We start from the raw sequence: 16,075 nt of genomic DNA, 5'->3' as shown, positions 1-16,075 counted from the left end.
TGTAGTTTGAAATGTTTTTCACAGTGTTGAAATAACTAAAGAAGATATCCGACAGTTTTATAGTTGTTGTGTACAAGCACTTGTTCTAGTCCTGTTTGGCTAAAGCTCAAGTTTTATTGTGTTTGTTTTACGAAGTAAGACTTAGAAAAAAATCCCAACCAACTAAATTATTTCTTTTCATAAACAACTGTCTGGGATAATTCGAAGTTTTAAATTAAATGTTCCCATGGTCAAACTAGTTTTTGGAAATACGCAATTAAAAATAAACATTAATAATAAATATTTTTATTATTAGTTAATAGTGTTATTGATTACTTAAATAAATAATAATAATTAGTAGCTTACGCGTTTTCACAGACTATTTCAGGGATATCCATGCAGCTGTTCTGCGGATACCTTCTAATACACAAATCTTGTTCTAAAACAACAAATATTAATCCATCAATCTTACCAATAAATGCGAATGTTTGGATGGATGGATATTTGTTTGAAGGTATCTCCGGAACAACTCGACGGATCTCGCTGAAACTTTGCATAGATATCGAACACTGGAAGGACACATAGACTGCTTATTTTTTTTAATTACACGCGGACGGAGTCGCGTTCAACAGCAAGTCTATTCATACATCGAAATTCAACAGTGGTAGAGCCCGCTTTCACATCTTCGCACGACTTGGCCAGGATCGCCCGGTGAAATACCACGACCACACAGAAGACAGGCGTGAAGTGGAAGCTATTCCGCGTTTCATCTGATGAGTGTGCGTCCCGGAGGCCTAATTTAGTCCTCTTTCCCTTCCCACCCATTTTCTTATAAGGAAGGGATGGGAAGTGAAAGTGGACTTTCCGGATGAGAGGGTGCATGGAAAGGAAAGTATTTTCTCTCTGTGCATCCTCTCCTCCGTCGAGCAAAGGTAGGCAACGCATATGCAATTGCATATGTCTATGGGCAACGGTCACTTCGCTATTTCAGCGACTTCAGGTGGCCGCTCGCTCGTTTGCCACCTTATGATATAAAAAAAAATATTCGCATTTATATTATAAGTATGATAACTTTAGTTTCCTGATCGTTTTCACTAAAGCATCATAACATTTTAGTTCAATAACAAATAGTCTGTTAATCTGCGAAGGGATTTCGAGAAGGTCGTAAATTGTCCTCAGTTCCATTAGACGTAATCTAGTGGACCTGATCGCTACGAACCTGTCCTGTACTACGATTTGTAGTACTAAGGTTATTTAGTACAGTAAATATCAAGACTAAAGCCTATGTATTGCCCGTTAACGTTTACATACTTAAATACGTAACTTTACTTTGTAACTTGGTACTTAGGTTTATATATCGTAGGTGTAACAAAATGTATTTATTATATGGACTGTAAGTTTTTGGTTTAGTTTACCTTTTGATTTGGTAGAAATTAGTTTTTTTTCTATTAAAAAAATTAATTTGTTACATAGATTTTTTAACAAAATTTACGATCTCATCTAAGTATCGAAATTTATTATTATTGCTTATTTAAGAGAGAATATATCTTATTAATATTATTAATACGAAATGCATAAGTTTGGATCGATGGATGTATGGATGTTTGTTAGAAGGTATCTTCAGAAACGCTTCATTTGTAGATCTCGATGAAATTTGGCATGGATGTAGAACATAACCTGGAAGAAAACATAGGCTACTAATTTAGTTTTTTTTTTTTAATTCAATTAAGAAAAAAAGAATAAATAGTCTCCTATGTGCGTCTACTGGCACTCAGCTACCTCCTTACCAATTTTCAGGCATATCGGTAAAGCCGTTCTTGAGCTATAAATAGTGTAACTAACACGACTTTCGTTTATATATAGATATCTAAAATGAACTACAATATTATGTATTTCTAGTAACATATTGTTTCCTAATAAATGTTAAGGCTGTAGGCTTCGTAGTCATAAAAGTGACGGTTAAATTGATTTAGGTGTGCCTATGTGCTACTTGCCGATTTTATATGACTCATGAATTTTATCGGCACTTAAAGGAGACTTTTATGTTTAAATAAAATAAATGGTTTCAACGAAACTGCGTTGCTGTTGAGTTAGAACACGTTAAAGTATTACTAAGTATATTACCCATACTAGCTGTCGCCCGCGACTCCGTGGGCGCAAAATAAAAAAAAAGGGTCTTGACCGACGGACGGACGGACAACAAAGTGATCCTATAAGGGTTTCGTTTTTTTCCTATGACGTACAAAACCCTAAAAAAATACTTATTAAGTAGCCTATGTGTTCTTCCATACTATGTTCTACATCTGTGCAAAATTTCAGCAAGATCCGATAAGTAGTTCTGGAGATACCTTCAAACAAACATCCATCCATGTGTATAAAGCTTAAAAAATTAAATACTTTTATTATTTGTGTGTATACTGCCAGTAACACGCTAATTATTATTTTTTCCAACTTCCTAACACTTTTTTGTGAAAACGCTGAAGTTCGCATGACGCACTAGGGACTTTTCCCACTACGGGGACTTAAAACGATAAGTCAAGTACCCTTTTAAGGTTTGAATTTAGAAAAAAATCCTTTCTTAGTAATCTACGTCCTAACAAATATTTCTCCGCGTTTTCAGTCTCTAAGCTTAGTAGTTTGGGCTGAGCGTTGATATATCGGTTTCATTTGTAAGATAAAATTTTTTGAATCGCCTTATACAAAGAAAGATTAATTAAGATGTATATAGAACACTAGCTGTCGCCCGCGACTCTGTCAGCGCTGAAATAATAAAAGAAAATCAGTAGCCTATGTGTTCTTCTAGACTATGTTCTACATTTATACCAAATTACAGCGAGATCCATGCTGCCGTTTTGGGGATACCTTCTTACAAACATCCATCCATACATTCGGATTTATAATATTAGTAAGATTCATTGAATAACACAAAGACGATGGCATATTTATTTATTTACTGAGGATCGACGAAAAGTTAGATAAGAAGACCCGAACATCCGGAACAAGTTTGTAATTGGAAATTGTTAAGCAAACATTCTAGCAAAGGGCTGAATTCAAGTAAATTAATGAGTTTTGCCTTTCGAGTAATACGATTGAAGCAAAGATAAAACTTAAATCATTTTATTTATTTATTTAAGAACAAATTTAATAGACAAGAAAGATGAATTTTATTATAAACTCGCTGACACCCGCGACTCCGTCTGCTCGGAGTTAAAAGAAAAATAATTAGTAGCCTATGTGTTCTTCCAGACTATGTTCAAATTTCATTGAGATCCGATCTTCAATTCCCGTGATATCTTCAAACAAACATCCATCCATCGATACAACCATCCATCTAAACTTTCAACAAAGAGATTGTTTAAAATTAATCAAATTGCCTTCATAAGAGAGAGATAACAATATACATTCTGTCACGTACAGCCGAATTGACCTTGACCAAATCATTACGACTTGGGATCCTTCAAGAAGTGAACATATCTCTATCTAAAAGATAGGCAACGCATCTGCATCTCTTCGCATGTTGAAGATGTCAAAGGCCGTCGATGATCTCCTCAATATACCTTTTGTTTGATCTCTATTTATACATTTTTTTATCAAAAGATGGCAAACGAGCGACAAGCCACCTATTATCGCTGAAATAGCGAAGTGAACATTGCCTATAGACATTCGCAATTGCAGTTGCCTAAAAATACGTACTTATAGTTTTAGCATGAATTAGTGTATAAAATTATTTATAATATAAATTAAGTATAACAATAATTCAATTTATAAAAATAACCTATGCAGATTAAAAAAAGTTTCTTTTTTCAAATAAATTACCGTTTGTTTTTAGGTAATAATCGCACAACATAATGGATGTGAACATTCGGGAAATGCCATTAATAAAAAAAGGCGTCAGTATTTCATCCGGAGTAACGGCACCCAGCGGGGTTTGGGGATCATTATGGCGGTCGGAAATAAAGAGGTAAATAAAAGAGCATAATCACTCACTATTATTGTTTACTAGCGGTCGCACGCGACTACGTCCGCGCGGAATTAAAAAAAACATAATAAGCCTACGAGTTCTTCCAGACCAACTTCTATATGTATGCTTAAATTTCATCGGGATCCGATCAGCCGTTCTGGAGATACCTTCAAACAAACATCCATCCATCCAGTCATCTAAACATTCGCATTTATAATATTAGTAAGATATCATATGCTTGAGACCACAAACATTTTAAATGTTTAGATTCTGTAGGGGTAGGGAATGAGGGATTCCTTGAATAATTATTTTTATTAGAAACAAAGAACACGCGACCACTGTCCAAAGACATCTGCAATTGCAGATGCGTTGAGACGAGGGAGGGGACGCTCAGAAAGAGGATTCTCCTTTGGACTACCGCCAAATTCAGTATCCCTTCACATTATTTCTAAAAAAATGGATGAGAAGGAAAAGAGGGTTAAAATATGGCCTCCGGCACGCACACTCATCGTGCTGTACGTTGGATGAGTTTCACTTCACGCCTGTCTCCTATATGGTTGTAATGTTCCAGTAGGAAAAAGTGATGACTGAAATAATGATAGATCAACTTCGAAGACATCTAATGAACTAGTAATAGGATAAGAAAAGCAGGTAACAATGATGATAAGGTTAATTTCTATCGATACACTTTTTTTATAATAATATATAACATTTTCCTAAGGCACAAAATCTTATCTTCTAAAAGAAAATATGTAATTACATATTAAACAACGTATGTTCTAAGTTAATTTACTCATACTGCAGTTTCTCATTAATTATTCAATATTGTATAAGATTATTATATTCTCTACGAACATTATACAGCCAACTTGAAGCCTTCGCAGACAGAACTTAATGAAAATACATGCATCCTGGAAAGATCTACAAGTACTTATAATACTATCCATATTGTATTAATTTGATATCTCCCTCTCTGTCTTATAGCCCTTGTAAAAAAGAGACAACATATTAAGGTAGGAAAAGGCCGTTCAAAGTTCTTCATAAGTAAATTTAAATAAAACTTCTGCACATTACGATTACCATCTCAATAGCTGGCGATCATCAACCGCGTCGCATCTTTGAATTTTAATCTTGGGATCCTTTAAGAATCGATTTAACTTCTTCTTCAAAGTCCTATCTATTGTTTTGGTGTTACGAATGTATTTTTTGTCAGAACATGGACAACATACACGAAACTCTTATTGACGTAATTTTTAATTTCTATTATATATTAACATACAAAAGAGAAAAACTTTTTGTTATTTAAAATTGAAATATAACATAGCATATTAATATATTTTATTAATGTTTTAAGGTCGTAGATGATTACAAAGTTCGTAGCACTTAGCTACGAGATATTAAATAACAAACTTTAGAATCCGTTGGTTGCCTGTCGTATAACTTTAAACGAACATGTGTGCTAAAATAGAAGTTCATTTCATAATTATCTTTTACAGTTGCTTAAATCTTTTACTTGTTAAAATTTAGAATTAAACATAAAACAAGACAAGGTACAGGCATTTTATAATAATCCGTGCAACCGTGGGTTACCGCTGCTGATAATTCATCAAAAAAAACATGTTGCCACATCTCTAATTGTCTTAAAAAAATGACACTCAACTAGGCATAACACGAACAATCACCAATCACTCTGAAGTACTCAAAATGTCAAAATATACCAGCCAATTTAGAACTTAATGTTTTAAGGGATTAATAGAAGTGTCAGGGAAAACTAACCTGAGCTCAAGTTGCATAAAATCATTATAAAGGAATCTACGTACGCCTAAACTGATAAAAGAAAATAAAAAATCTACTATAAAACTTCAAGTGTTATGTGACACTACGAACTAATTCTATCATTAAAGCTATATACAGGGTGTATTATGGTATCAATTGGTACTTGCTGTAAAAATGTATCTGTGAAACTTAAGTGTAGCCGTTTTAATATTTTTATTAAAAAAATCTTACGAAAGTTAACTTTATATACTACATATAATACTTTAAACTTACACGAAGTGTCCCTTCACCAGTGATAATATCACACCCTTGTTGTACAAAGTTTAGACAAGGGATAACATTGATTTATCGCTCAAGTAATATCATTAATTATAGGAAATCCTTGGATCAAAATGATCCTATAGTATTTTCATAGAAAAGTACAAAAAAGTACCGCAGGTACTCTGAGTTTAATTGTCAATTATTTTACTAGTCTACATCTTTAAACTAAGGGTCACACTTAGTGGCTAATTACGACTGAAGTGTGGCAGTTAATAACTAGATATGGGTGCTAAATTAAAGATTTTTTGTTATTTATTTAATTATTAAATTCTATAAAACACAGGAACTAATTTCTTTCTGCTCTGGTGATGGATACGGGGGAGTCCATCACCGGCGACTGAGGGTTGCCTCCCCCCCGAGAGGGAGCTGCCTCGGCAGCTGGCGCAGACGAGGCCGCGGACGAGAGCGAAAGTGTGCCCGTGGTCCCGTCCCGATGCGTTGGAGGAACAGATGGGTTTAGTGGGTATGCCTCCGCTATGGAGGAGAATCCCACATAACTACCGCGTCCCCCCCGGGGCGCGGAGTATGTATAAAGCATTGCCCTCTGAAAAAAAAAGGGAATTAATTTCTTTCGTCTCTACTACCAAAAAAATTCACAGACAACTATTTGTTTTTATACAAATATTTCGACAATGAAAACAAACGGTGTAACTAATAAATGAACGCTAATTAACCTTAATATTGCTTTAATGAAATAGTACTGGAAGCTACTAATAACCTAAGGGCGTTATTAAACCGCGCAGATTCGTGTTGCGGTTGTAAAATTATGAGCAAGAACGTACGATGCGGTTGAGTCGCCTTTTATATAAGGCTTATATACTATGCGATACAAATTATATATGCTTTCTGAATATATACATTCTAATAAACATTATTATAATCAAGCAGAGATTTAAATGGAGCGTCGGTGGCTCAGGGGCAAGCACTTGACTTGCAATCTGCAGGTCGAAGGTTCGAATCCCGCCATATACCAATGTGTTTTCCGATTTTCGATTAACATATGTACTTTTATCCGACGGTCTTACGGTGAAGGAAAATGTTGTGATGCAACTTGCACATATCTGAGAAGAAATTCAAAGATATGTGGGAAGTCAACCAACCCGCACTTGGCCAGCGTGGTTGACAATGGCCTAGTTACCCCTAGCTTAGGGTGGGCTCGAATAGTGAGCTGATGATGATGATGATGAGAGATTTAAAGTTATAGAGCGTACATTAGACACATTTTTCTAAAACATTTTAATCAAAATTTTTTTATATCAAATTTTCAAAATGAGCTTGTTACCTCGGAGTATTAATTTTTTGTTGTTGTGTGTCGGCAATTTAGGAAAAGTTTTCAAATATTATTTTGCTTTGTAATTCAGTAATCGACCTATCTAAAGAAAAGGGTTACATCTTACATAGATCCAATATGAGATGTAACTTTTTACCTTAAACATATCGTTGTTTTATTGATAATAGCTACTCATTGTCTTTTTAATTTTAAATTCCATTTAAGGTGAAATATTTAAATTTAATTTTTGCGCCACTTACTACAACTAAGTTTCTACAAAGTTGCCTTAAAGCCTCAAAAGTTCTAACCTATCAATTTTGATTTTACTTCTAGTTTTGCCGTTTACAGCATTCGTTTCAAGTCTGATCTAAAATTTTATTATATCCATAAAACGCCCAGTCGCAAATTGTACTTCGTACAAACATTTTCACCTCGATAATGTTAGTCTGCGAACGTTTTCCATTACTCCTATGGGTACAATTTATTAAAGCTCTAACCTACTATAGTATCCACCTCTGCAAAACGATAGCCAATTCTAAATGTATCTTTAAATTACATAATGTTTGAAGATCAATAAGAGAGAGAGGAAGAGAGAGAGAGAGAGATCGTGAATAAAATATTTTGGATCACTTTTAATTTTATTTTCTTGGAAGTTATACGTATTTCATAAGATCTAATTTTGGTTATGTTGCCTAGAAATGTCTCTTTTTTTCTAATTCGTGTATTTATGTAAGATGTAACACACCTCTTGCTTTGTACGTAATATTATATTACAATTTTTAAACTAATATATGAACGGCTAAAATATTCGTATACGATTAATACCAGTCCTATTCACCCTGATGAAGAGTCCCCTATGAGCTCGAAACTAGTCTAGACAGATACTGGATAGCATACGTGAGTATTTTAGCCATTTATACCTAGTTTATGATGATGTCTTACGAATGTTTGAATAATTTAATGTAATTTTTTATCAGATAAAGATAGCAAACGAGCAGCTGGAACACCGGGGTGTTCAACATCTGCAATACCAGTGGAACCGCATACGTTACCGGCCTTTGAGAAGGTGATATGATTTCTGGAAAGAATCTAAGTCAGTTTGGAAATACTGCCGAAGATATTAATATTAAGACATTTTTTAAATAGTTTATAAAAATATTAAAGTAAATAAAAAACGAAAAATGAATCACGACGTTTTCAACATCATTACGCCGATACCGAGACGAGACCTGCTACAATAATAGTTTCACACCAGGGTAGAATAGTGAGCCAGAACAGTAGAAAGTACTGTTGTTGTATAAACGCACTACGAAAACCGACAGTACTTGACAATATGTTTAAACAGTAGCCGTACTGCACTGTATACTTTCCTGTCTTACTGTTTTCCCTCGTGTGAAAATAACAAAGGTTCTCTCCATTGTTCTTTGAAGCGTTCGTTAGAATTTAAACGAACAAAAACAAAGCTTTCTTTTTGTTTTAGATTTAACCCCGTGTTCTTTTTTTCTCGTTACAAAAATCCATAGGGAGACCTTTTTTTGCAGGTTAAAGATAAAACAACCATCTTACCTGAAATAACTATTAGCAATGTGTTATTTAAGGACTATTGACTATAACTGTATAGTGAAACTGTCCTATGTAAAATAACTTATTTTTTAAGTCTACAGTGTGATCTTTTTTTCTATAAAAAGTTGTATAAATTTCAGTAGGTGCAATTTATTTAACATCAATCGGAACCACGGCCAAAAACTCACTAATTAAGTATTTTTATAAAAAAAAAACGCCTAAATACTCTCTTATATTCGTCCGGTGGCGGCACCGAGTTGTTTCGAGCCTATCAGGGGCCCTTCATCAGGGTGAGTATGAATATAAGTGAGTGTTAATGTCTCACGAAAGTTTGAATAATTCAATTAAGTAATTGTTTAAAAACAAATAAAATAATTTACTAAATTGTAATTAAAATTGAATTAAACTCATTTTACAATTTCGTTATCTCCGATAATCGTACTTTTATACTACATTAAATAGTATTTCCTAAAATTAACTAGGCTCAAAATGATTTCATTTCCGTGCCCTCCATCATAAATCCACTATAATACAAACCCTCAAGACTCAATGCTCATTGATAGTACTGCATTCCACGATATTGGATTCTCAATAGACCGTTGTAAGCCAGAGCTCTTGAGTAAGAGTATTCAGATGGGCAGATATTGCCAATAAAAGCTTGAATACAATTAAAATAACATATTATTATAATAAGATCGTTTAGATATAAAGTAATTAATATTTTAAAGCTTCATTTATCAGCATACGATTTTTTTTATATCATAAGGTGGCAAACGAGCGAGCAGCCACCTGAAATCGCTGAAATAGCGAAGTGTCCGTTGCCCATAGACATACGCAATTGCATATGTGTTGCCTACCTTTAATCGACGGAGGAGACGATGCACAGAAAGAAAATAACTATCATACGTCATATATCAGCATAGGAAAAAATACTAATAGTGGTAATATACTCTACCAATTTTATAAAATTTGAAAAGTGTACAGTTTTGTTTGGAAGAAAATATTGATTAACAAATAATAATTGCATTGATGAAAACTATTTTATCTCTAAATCAAATACAAAATAATTAAAACAAATAGTACACTGTACAAGCCCTCAAATGAATTAACCGTATTCACGAAGCAGCAAATATGTAAAATTTAAATGAACATTAATTTGAATTTAGCTGGCGTTGAAATATGAAAACAGTGTATTTAATAATTATGCTAGAATCTTGCTAAGCTTAATACAAAATGGATTATACAGCGTGTACAATTTGTCTGTGTTAATTATATTATATTTTATTATATTCATTTCATCGTTCTACTAACCTTTACCTGTGTCTTCGTCCACAAGGAATTAACAGATCCGTTTAACCATACATCTAAACATTCGCATTTATAATATTAGTAAGACCATCGCATAATTAAAAGCCCATAACATGCCCACTTGTATCAGTTATCTTCCAGTCCAAATCCCGTTAAAATCGCTCCAGCTGTTCCAGTGATTACGCGGAATAGACAGACAGACAAAAATTTTAAAAATGATTTTTCGTTATCAGCGCAATGTCATATGTACGAAATATGATTTTTTTCTCGTTAGTATATACAGACATTCTAATTTTATTAATATTTATTTACTTATTTACTCGTATTTGATTCATCAACAAAAGTGCATGTGTTCTTATATACATTTTAGGCACTATTACATAAGGTTTCGGGCAACATGTAATTTCACTTACAGACAAACACAACATGTATAAAGTATTGGTGCATAAACAATAAAAAATAGAACAAAAGAGTATGTAAATAAAGTAAATTACGAACAATAATAAATATTAATAAACACAATGAAATTTAAACACGTCGTTTACAGTATGCACCAAATTTCATAACGCTTTGGATCGATTTACGCACATGAATATCACAAACAAACTAGCGCCATCTATATTTAATATATTTAATTATTTTAGCTTAATCTAAATTTTAATGGGTTATTTTATATTTACAAATAAGAGAGTTTTGTAAAATTTAATTTCGCACACAATTTGCTATAAAGGCTTCGCGTATTGAATTTTAATACGTAATTGAATATGTTTAATATGCAAATTAAACAATAATCCAATAATGTTGGAACGTAATACCTGTTGTATGACAAATTACAATATTTATTTTATTAAGGTCGATATAAATTTTATTTAAATATTATATATTCATCACATTAAATTATTAAATATTCAGACAAAATACTATGATAAAATTTAAAAAAAAAATAGTTAAGTACAAAATTAGGGAAGGAAATAAAGATAAGAAATATTCGTTTTTCACACTATTGGAAATTGGAAAGTCTGTTTGTAATTTTGAAATAACCGTTTTTTTATTAAATGTTATAGGAATATATACGTTACAAAAAAGTATTTTGCATCGACCGGGAATCGAACCCGGGCCGCCCGCGTGGCAGGCGAGCATTCTACCACTGAACCATCGATGCTTGAATACTTACAATGAATTAACACATCATAAAAATTACTTAGAGGTTATATAATATTAAAACATTAAAAAATCATTAATTATTGTTTTCCAAAACACAATAAAAAACATATCGTCATCTCTCTTATTATCTTTGACAAAAAAAAGATAGCAATATTTGTCATACAGTAATATTGGTCTGAGAAACTAATGATAAGTAATTTTTTAAGCATAATCTCGATAAGTAAAATATTTTCATGACCTTCGCAATCTTTTGTTTCCTCTCAAGGTCAAGTAAATCACAAAAAAAATCGAGCCCATTTTCATGTTCCCACTTTAATATAAATTAACACGCAACGTAATAATTCGTTAGTTAATACAAAAGAAAACGGTAACTATACAATAATTTTTTTTCTTTAATTGGTCACAAAATGTCAAGATAAGATCTCAATAGTTCAGCCTATTTAAAATTTTAATTATATAAATTATTATAACAATCATATTGTAGCTACCGATGAAGTACGCACGATAATAAGAATATAAAGCAAGAAAAAAAATAACAGAAAAAAATCACGTAATATACAGCGTGATCAGAAATTTTGCTGTTATTATTTTCTCTAGTAAACCCACTGTCCTTGGGTACACCTGTATATAGACAGGCTATCAATCGTGGTATTTTGTGCCTGTTTGATTTGCGCCATCTTGTCGCTGACTGTTGCGGTTGATAGCAGTGGTGAGGATTCGAACTAATGATGCAGATCGAATTAACTGTCACGAACTACGGTATGTTTAATTCGGAAAGAAGAAATGCTGTCATTCATAAAGATTAATAACTAAACTGCTTTGAAAAAACAAAATGACATCACTCTATTTGTCCTTGAAAATAGAAATAACGCAATGCTTTTTACAATTATTTTGTCAATGGAAACTCACGGTTAAATAACAGTGAATTAACAATTGAAGATAAACAACAAAACCTTTAGGTATTTAGTTTAACGAAAGCACGTATCGCTAAAGCGTCCACTAATTCTGTCACGTAATAGTACTTAAACATTGCTCTATGCTACGTGCCTTTTTCACAATTCAGTGTGTTTTTTTCTTTATTTTTAAACAAAACAAATATTTTTTCCGTTCGATTTCCTTAACTAATGTTTGTTTATTACTTATTAAAGCTAAAAGATTTTGCTAAATTATTAACTAGGTATCGCCCCCGGCTCTATTCGCGCGGAATTTAAGTAACTGAATTAGACACTATGTATTCTTCCAGACTATGTTCTACATGTATGTCAAATTTCATCGATATCCATGCAATCGTACTGCAGATACCTTAAAACAAACGTACACCCATCTATACATCCATCCATCCATACAAATATTTGCTTTTACAATATTAGTAAGGGTAAGATTAATAAGATAGTTAGGAGCAAGATATTCATCATCAGCTCACTATACGTCGCCACCGAGTGGCTCGGAGCCTACCCTAAGGTTAGGGTGATTAGGCCATAATCAACCACGCTGGCCAAGTGCGAGTTGGTTGACTTCACACATATGTTTGAATTTCTTCTCAGATATGTACAGGTTGCATCACGATGTTTTGCTTCACCGTATTCCGAGCAAGATATTGGTAAGAATATTTTAGATGGTTATTAAATTTTTAACTACATAATAAGTTTAATTTTTTAATTTCATTTAAATAGAATTGGAAAACATTGACTCCTATACTATAGGTTAACCTAGTACAGGAGCTAATTCTATATTGATGCGTTAAACATTTAGTTTGCAATAAAGAATCTTTATTGTCTCTACATCTGACATTGGATGGAATTCATATCTAAACTCATAATTTAGTAGAAACGTATCATAAAATTCATTTTATTACCCTTTAATGGGAAGTTATGAGATAGGAATGAAACGACGTACAAATGCGGATTTAATAGATTAATCCGAGGAACATTTATGAGAAAAATGCTTAGTAACGACTCAGTGTAGTACTTTCAGTAATCGCTTTAACCTACTTCAATAGAATTGCTTTTTGGAAGAAGTTCAACTTGTATGAATGGGTAGAAAAACTGCTTTTTTTCACTATAGAGGTCGGTAACATCACTCTATATGTTATATCTTTAAATGAGCAATTCTTGTATACAGGGTGTCCCAAAAGGTTACGTACATAGCAAGAGGGATTAAAGGGGTGGTCACAAGGGTCACCAGAAAAATTAAATAAAAATTCCCCTCTGGGTATTAAAAAAAATAAATGGCATTTTTTTTAAACTTAAAATTTTACACATTCTGGGGCAATTTTGTAACCAATGACCTACAAATTTTGCTATATTTAAAAAAAAAAAGCTATTATGTTATCGTCAATAACCCTTTATCAATATGAAATAAAAAAAACAATACAACTAACAAAGATTTTAAAGAAAAGTAAAATTGCCCCAGAAGGTGTAAAATTTTTAAGTAAATGAAGCGTAATTAATTACAATATTATTTACATTAATTTTTTTAACAGTCCTTAACAAAAGTAAATATACAAACGGTTGTACAAATTAACCTAAATCAAAAGTCTTAAACACAAAGTCAAACGAATTGAAGTTTTCAAAGATTATACTTTGAGATAAGAAAACTTGGCGCCAAGTTACAGAAACTACGGCCGAAGTAGACATTTTCAGGAAGTGCTTCCAACTTAAGTAATGGTATAATTTGCATTGTTTGCAGGCGAGTTATAGTTTTAATGAACGGAATATAAGGAGTCATTACTTAGGCTTCATAATGATTGATAGTAAATAACACTGGTTGGCGCCCGCGACTCCGTCCGAGCAGAATTAAAAAAAAAGAATAGCTAATTCAATTCTCTGTGCACTTGTATTTAATATTATTAAAAAATTAAAGCTGGTAACTATAAGCATCGATGGTTCAGTGGTAGAATGCTCGCCTGCCACGCGGGCGGCCCGGGTTCGATTCCCGGTCGATGCAAGTAATTTTTTCTTATTAATCCATTTATTTTTTTAGACTAACTAGGTTCTCGATCAAATTATATTATTATACAATTGTAATAAAAACATCAAACAAATAAAATAAGTAATAAAATACGTATTTTCAGAAGTAAAAATTGATTACATGGAAAATACACAAAAAAATATGTGCCAATTTCTGAAATAACATCAGAATTCGTCAACGTAAATTGGCACATGTCTGTTTGTGTGTATCTAATATTCACATTGGAAAAGAATGTTTCTTTTTTACTTTCTAACACATCTTACTAATATTATAAAACTAGCTGTCGCCCGCGACTGGGTCCGCGTGGATATATAAAAAAACTTAATTAGTGTAGTCTATGTGTTCTATCAGACTATGTTCTATACGTATGCCAAATTTAATCGAGATCCATTCAGCCGTTCTAGAGATATATTCAAACACCCATCCATCCACATCACATCCATGTAAACATTCGCATTTATAATATTAGTAAGTTAAATAAGAAGCAACTCTTCAAGGCATAAATACTTAATAAAAAATAAACAAATAGTATCCTGTGTCCGTCTCCTGGCTCTAAGCTATCTCCTTACCAATTTTCAGCCATATCAGTAAAGCCGTTCTTGAGTTATAAATAGTGTAACTAACACGACTTTCTTTTATAAATATAGATATAATGTTTAGATTGATGTTTTTTTGAAGATTTCTCCAGAACGGTTGAATAGATCTTGGTGAAATTTGGCAAACATATAGAACATAGTCTGGAAGAACACATTGGCTACGATTTATGTTTTTTTAATCCGTGTATAGTCGCGGTTACAGCACCTGTACATTAAAAAATAATTGTTCACATCTGTATATGACATATGACAAATTAGAAAGCTTCACGAGTCCTACGAAACCATATTTTCGTTATAATGCAGCTATTTCAGCGACTTTACAAAGAAATCAATCTTTCGATAGTTTATTAAACTCCTTTACCACCTGCCAAAAGCATTCGCGTTTTCACGCAAAGAAAATCAAAGGGTTCTTTTTATCAGTTCACTTCCTTTGAATAACCTACAAAAGTTCGGAGGAAAGAAGTTATATTGAAAGCGACTGGACTGATATTCTTATGTATTATTTACTACGATTTTAACTCATCACAAAATAGATGTACATATTTAGAAATAGATATGCATAATAAAATCCTCGTGTCACAATATTAGTTACTCTTTCGAAACGACTTGATTGATTTTTATCTTATATCTTTAAATGAGCAATTCTTGTATATATAATTGGAATCTCGGAATCGGCTCCAACGATTTTCATAAAATTTAGTACATAGGGGGTTTCGGGGGCGATAAATCGATCTAGCTAGGAATTTTGAAAATGTCTATTTATTCGTGATTTATCGATAATCAACTTAAACATAAACTTAACTTTTTCTATCGGTAAGATCGAAAAATATTATTCATATTTCATCATTTTTTTTAGTAATTCGTACTTAAATATAATTTCCAAAAAACACAATTAAAAAAAAATACCGAGCAAAGCTCGGTCATCCAGATTTTGTAATTTTATATGCATACTAGCTGTCGCCCGCGACTCCGTCCGCACGGGATTAAAAAGAGATGTTGGCCGTTTCTCAGACCTACTCAATATGCTCACAAAATTTCATGAGAATCGGTCAAGCCGTTTCGGAGGAGTATGGGAACGTAAATTGTGACACGAGAATTTTGTATATAAGATTCAGTAAGTCTGAGAATCGTCTACTATCTATTTTTTTGTCGGACGGTGTCGCGGAC

At 32.7% G+C, this 16,075-nt stretch overlaps 2 non-coding genes across 2 annotated transcripts; one reads left to right on the top strand and one right to left on the bottom strand.

Moving 5' to 3' along the window:
- Window positions 1-11,269: 11,269 nt before the first annotated feature.
- On the bottom strand, window positions 11,270-11,340 carry TRNAG-GCC (transfer RNA glycine (anticodon GCC)). Its single transcript has one exon. It is a non-coding gene; the product is annotated as a tRNA-Gly (tRNA).
- Window positions 11,341-14,217: 2,877 nt separating this feature from the next.
- On the top strand, window positions 14,218-14,288 carry TRNAG-GCC (transfer RNA glycine (anticodon GCC)). Its single transcript has one exon. It is a non-coding gene; the product is annotated as a tRNA-Gly (tRNA).
- The last annotated feature ends 1,787 nt before the right edge of the window (window positions 14,289-16,075 follow it).

The sequence above is a fragment of the Papilio xuthus genome, unplaced genomic scaffold (genome assembly GCF_000836235.2).
Source record: "Papilio xuthus unplaced genomic scaffold, Pxut_1.1 DF828258.1, whole genome shotgun sequence".
Taxonomy (NCBI): Eukaryota; Metazoa; Arthropoda; class Insecta; order Lepidoptera; family Papilionidae; genus Papilio; species Papilio xuthus.
The sequence above is the reverse complement of the archived record's forward strand: the minus strand, read 5'-3'. Positions and strand labels throughout refer to the sequence as shown.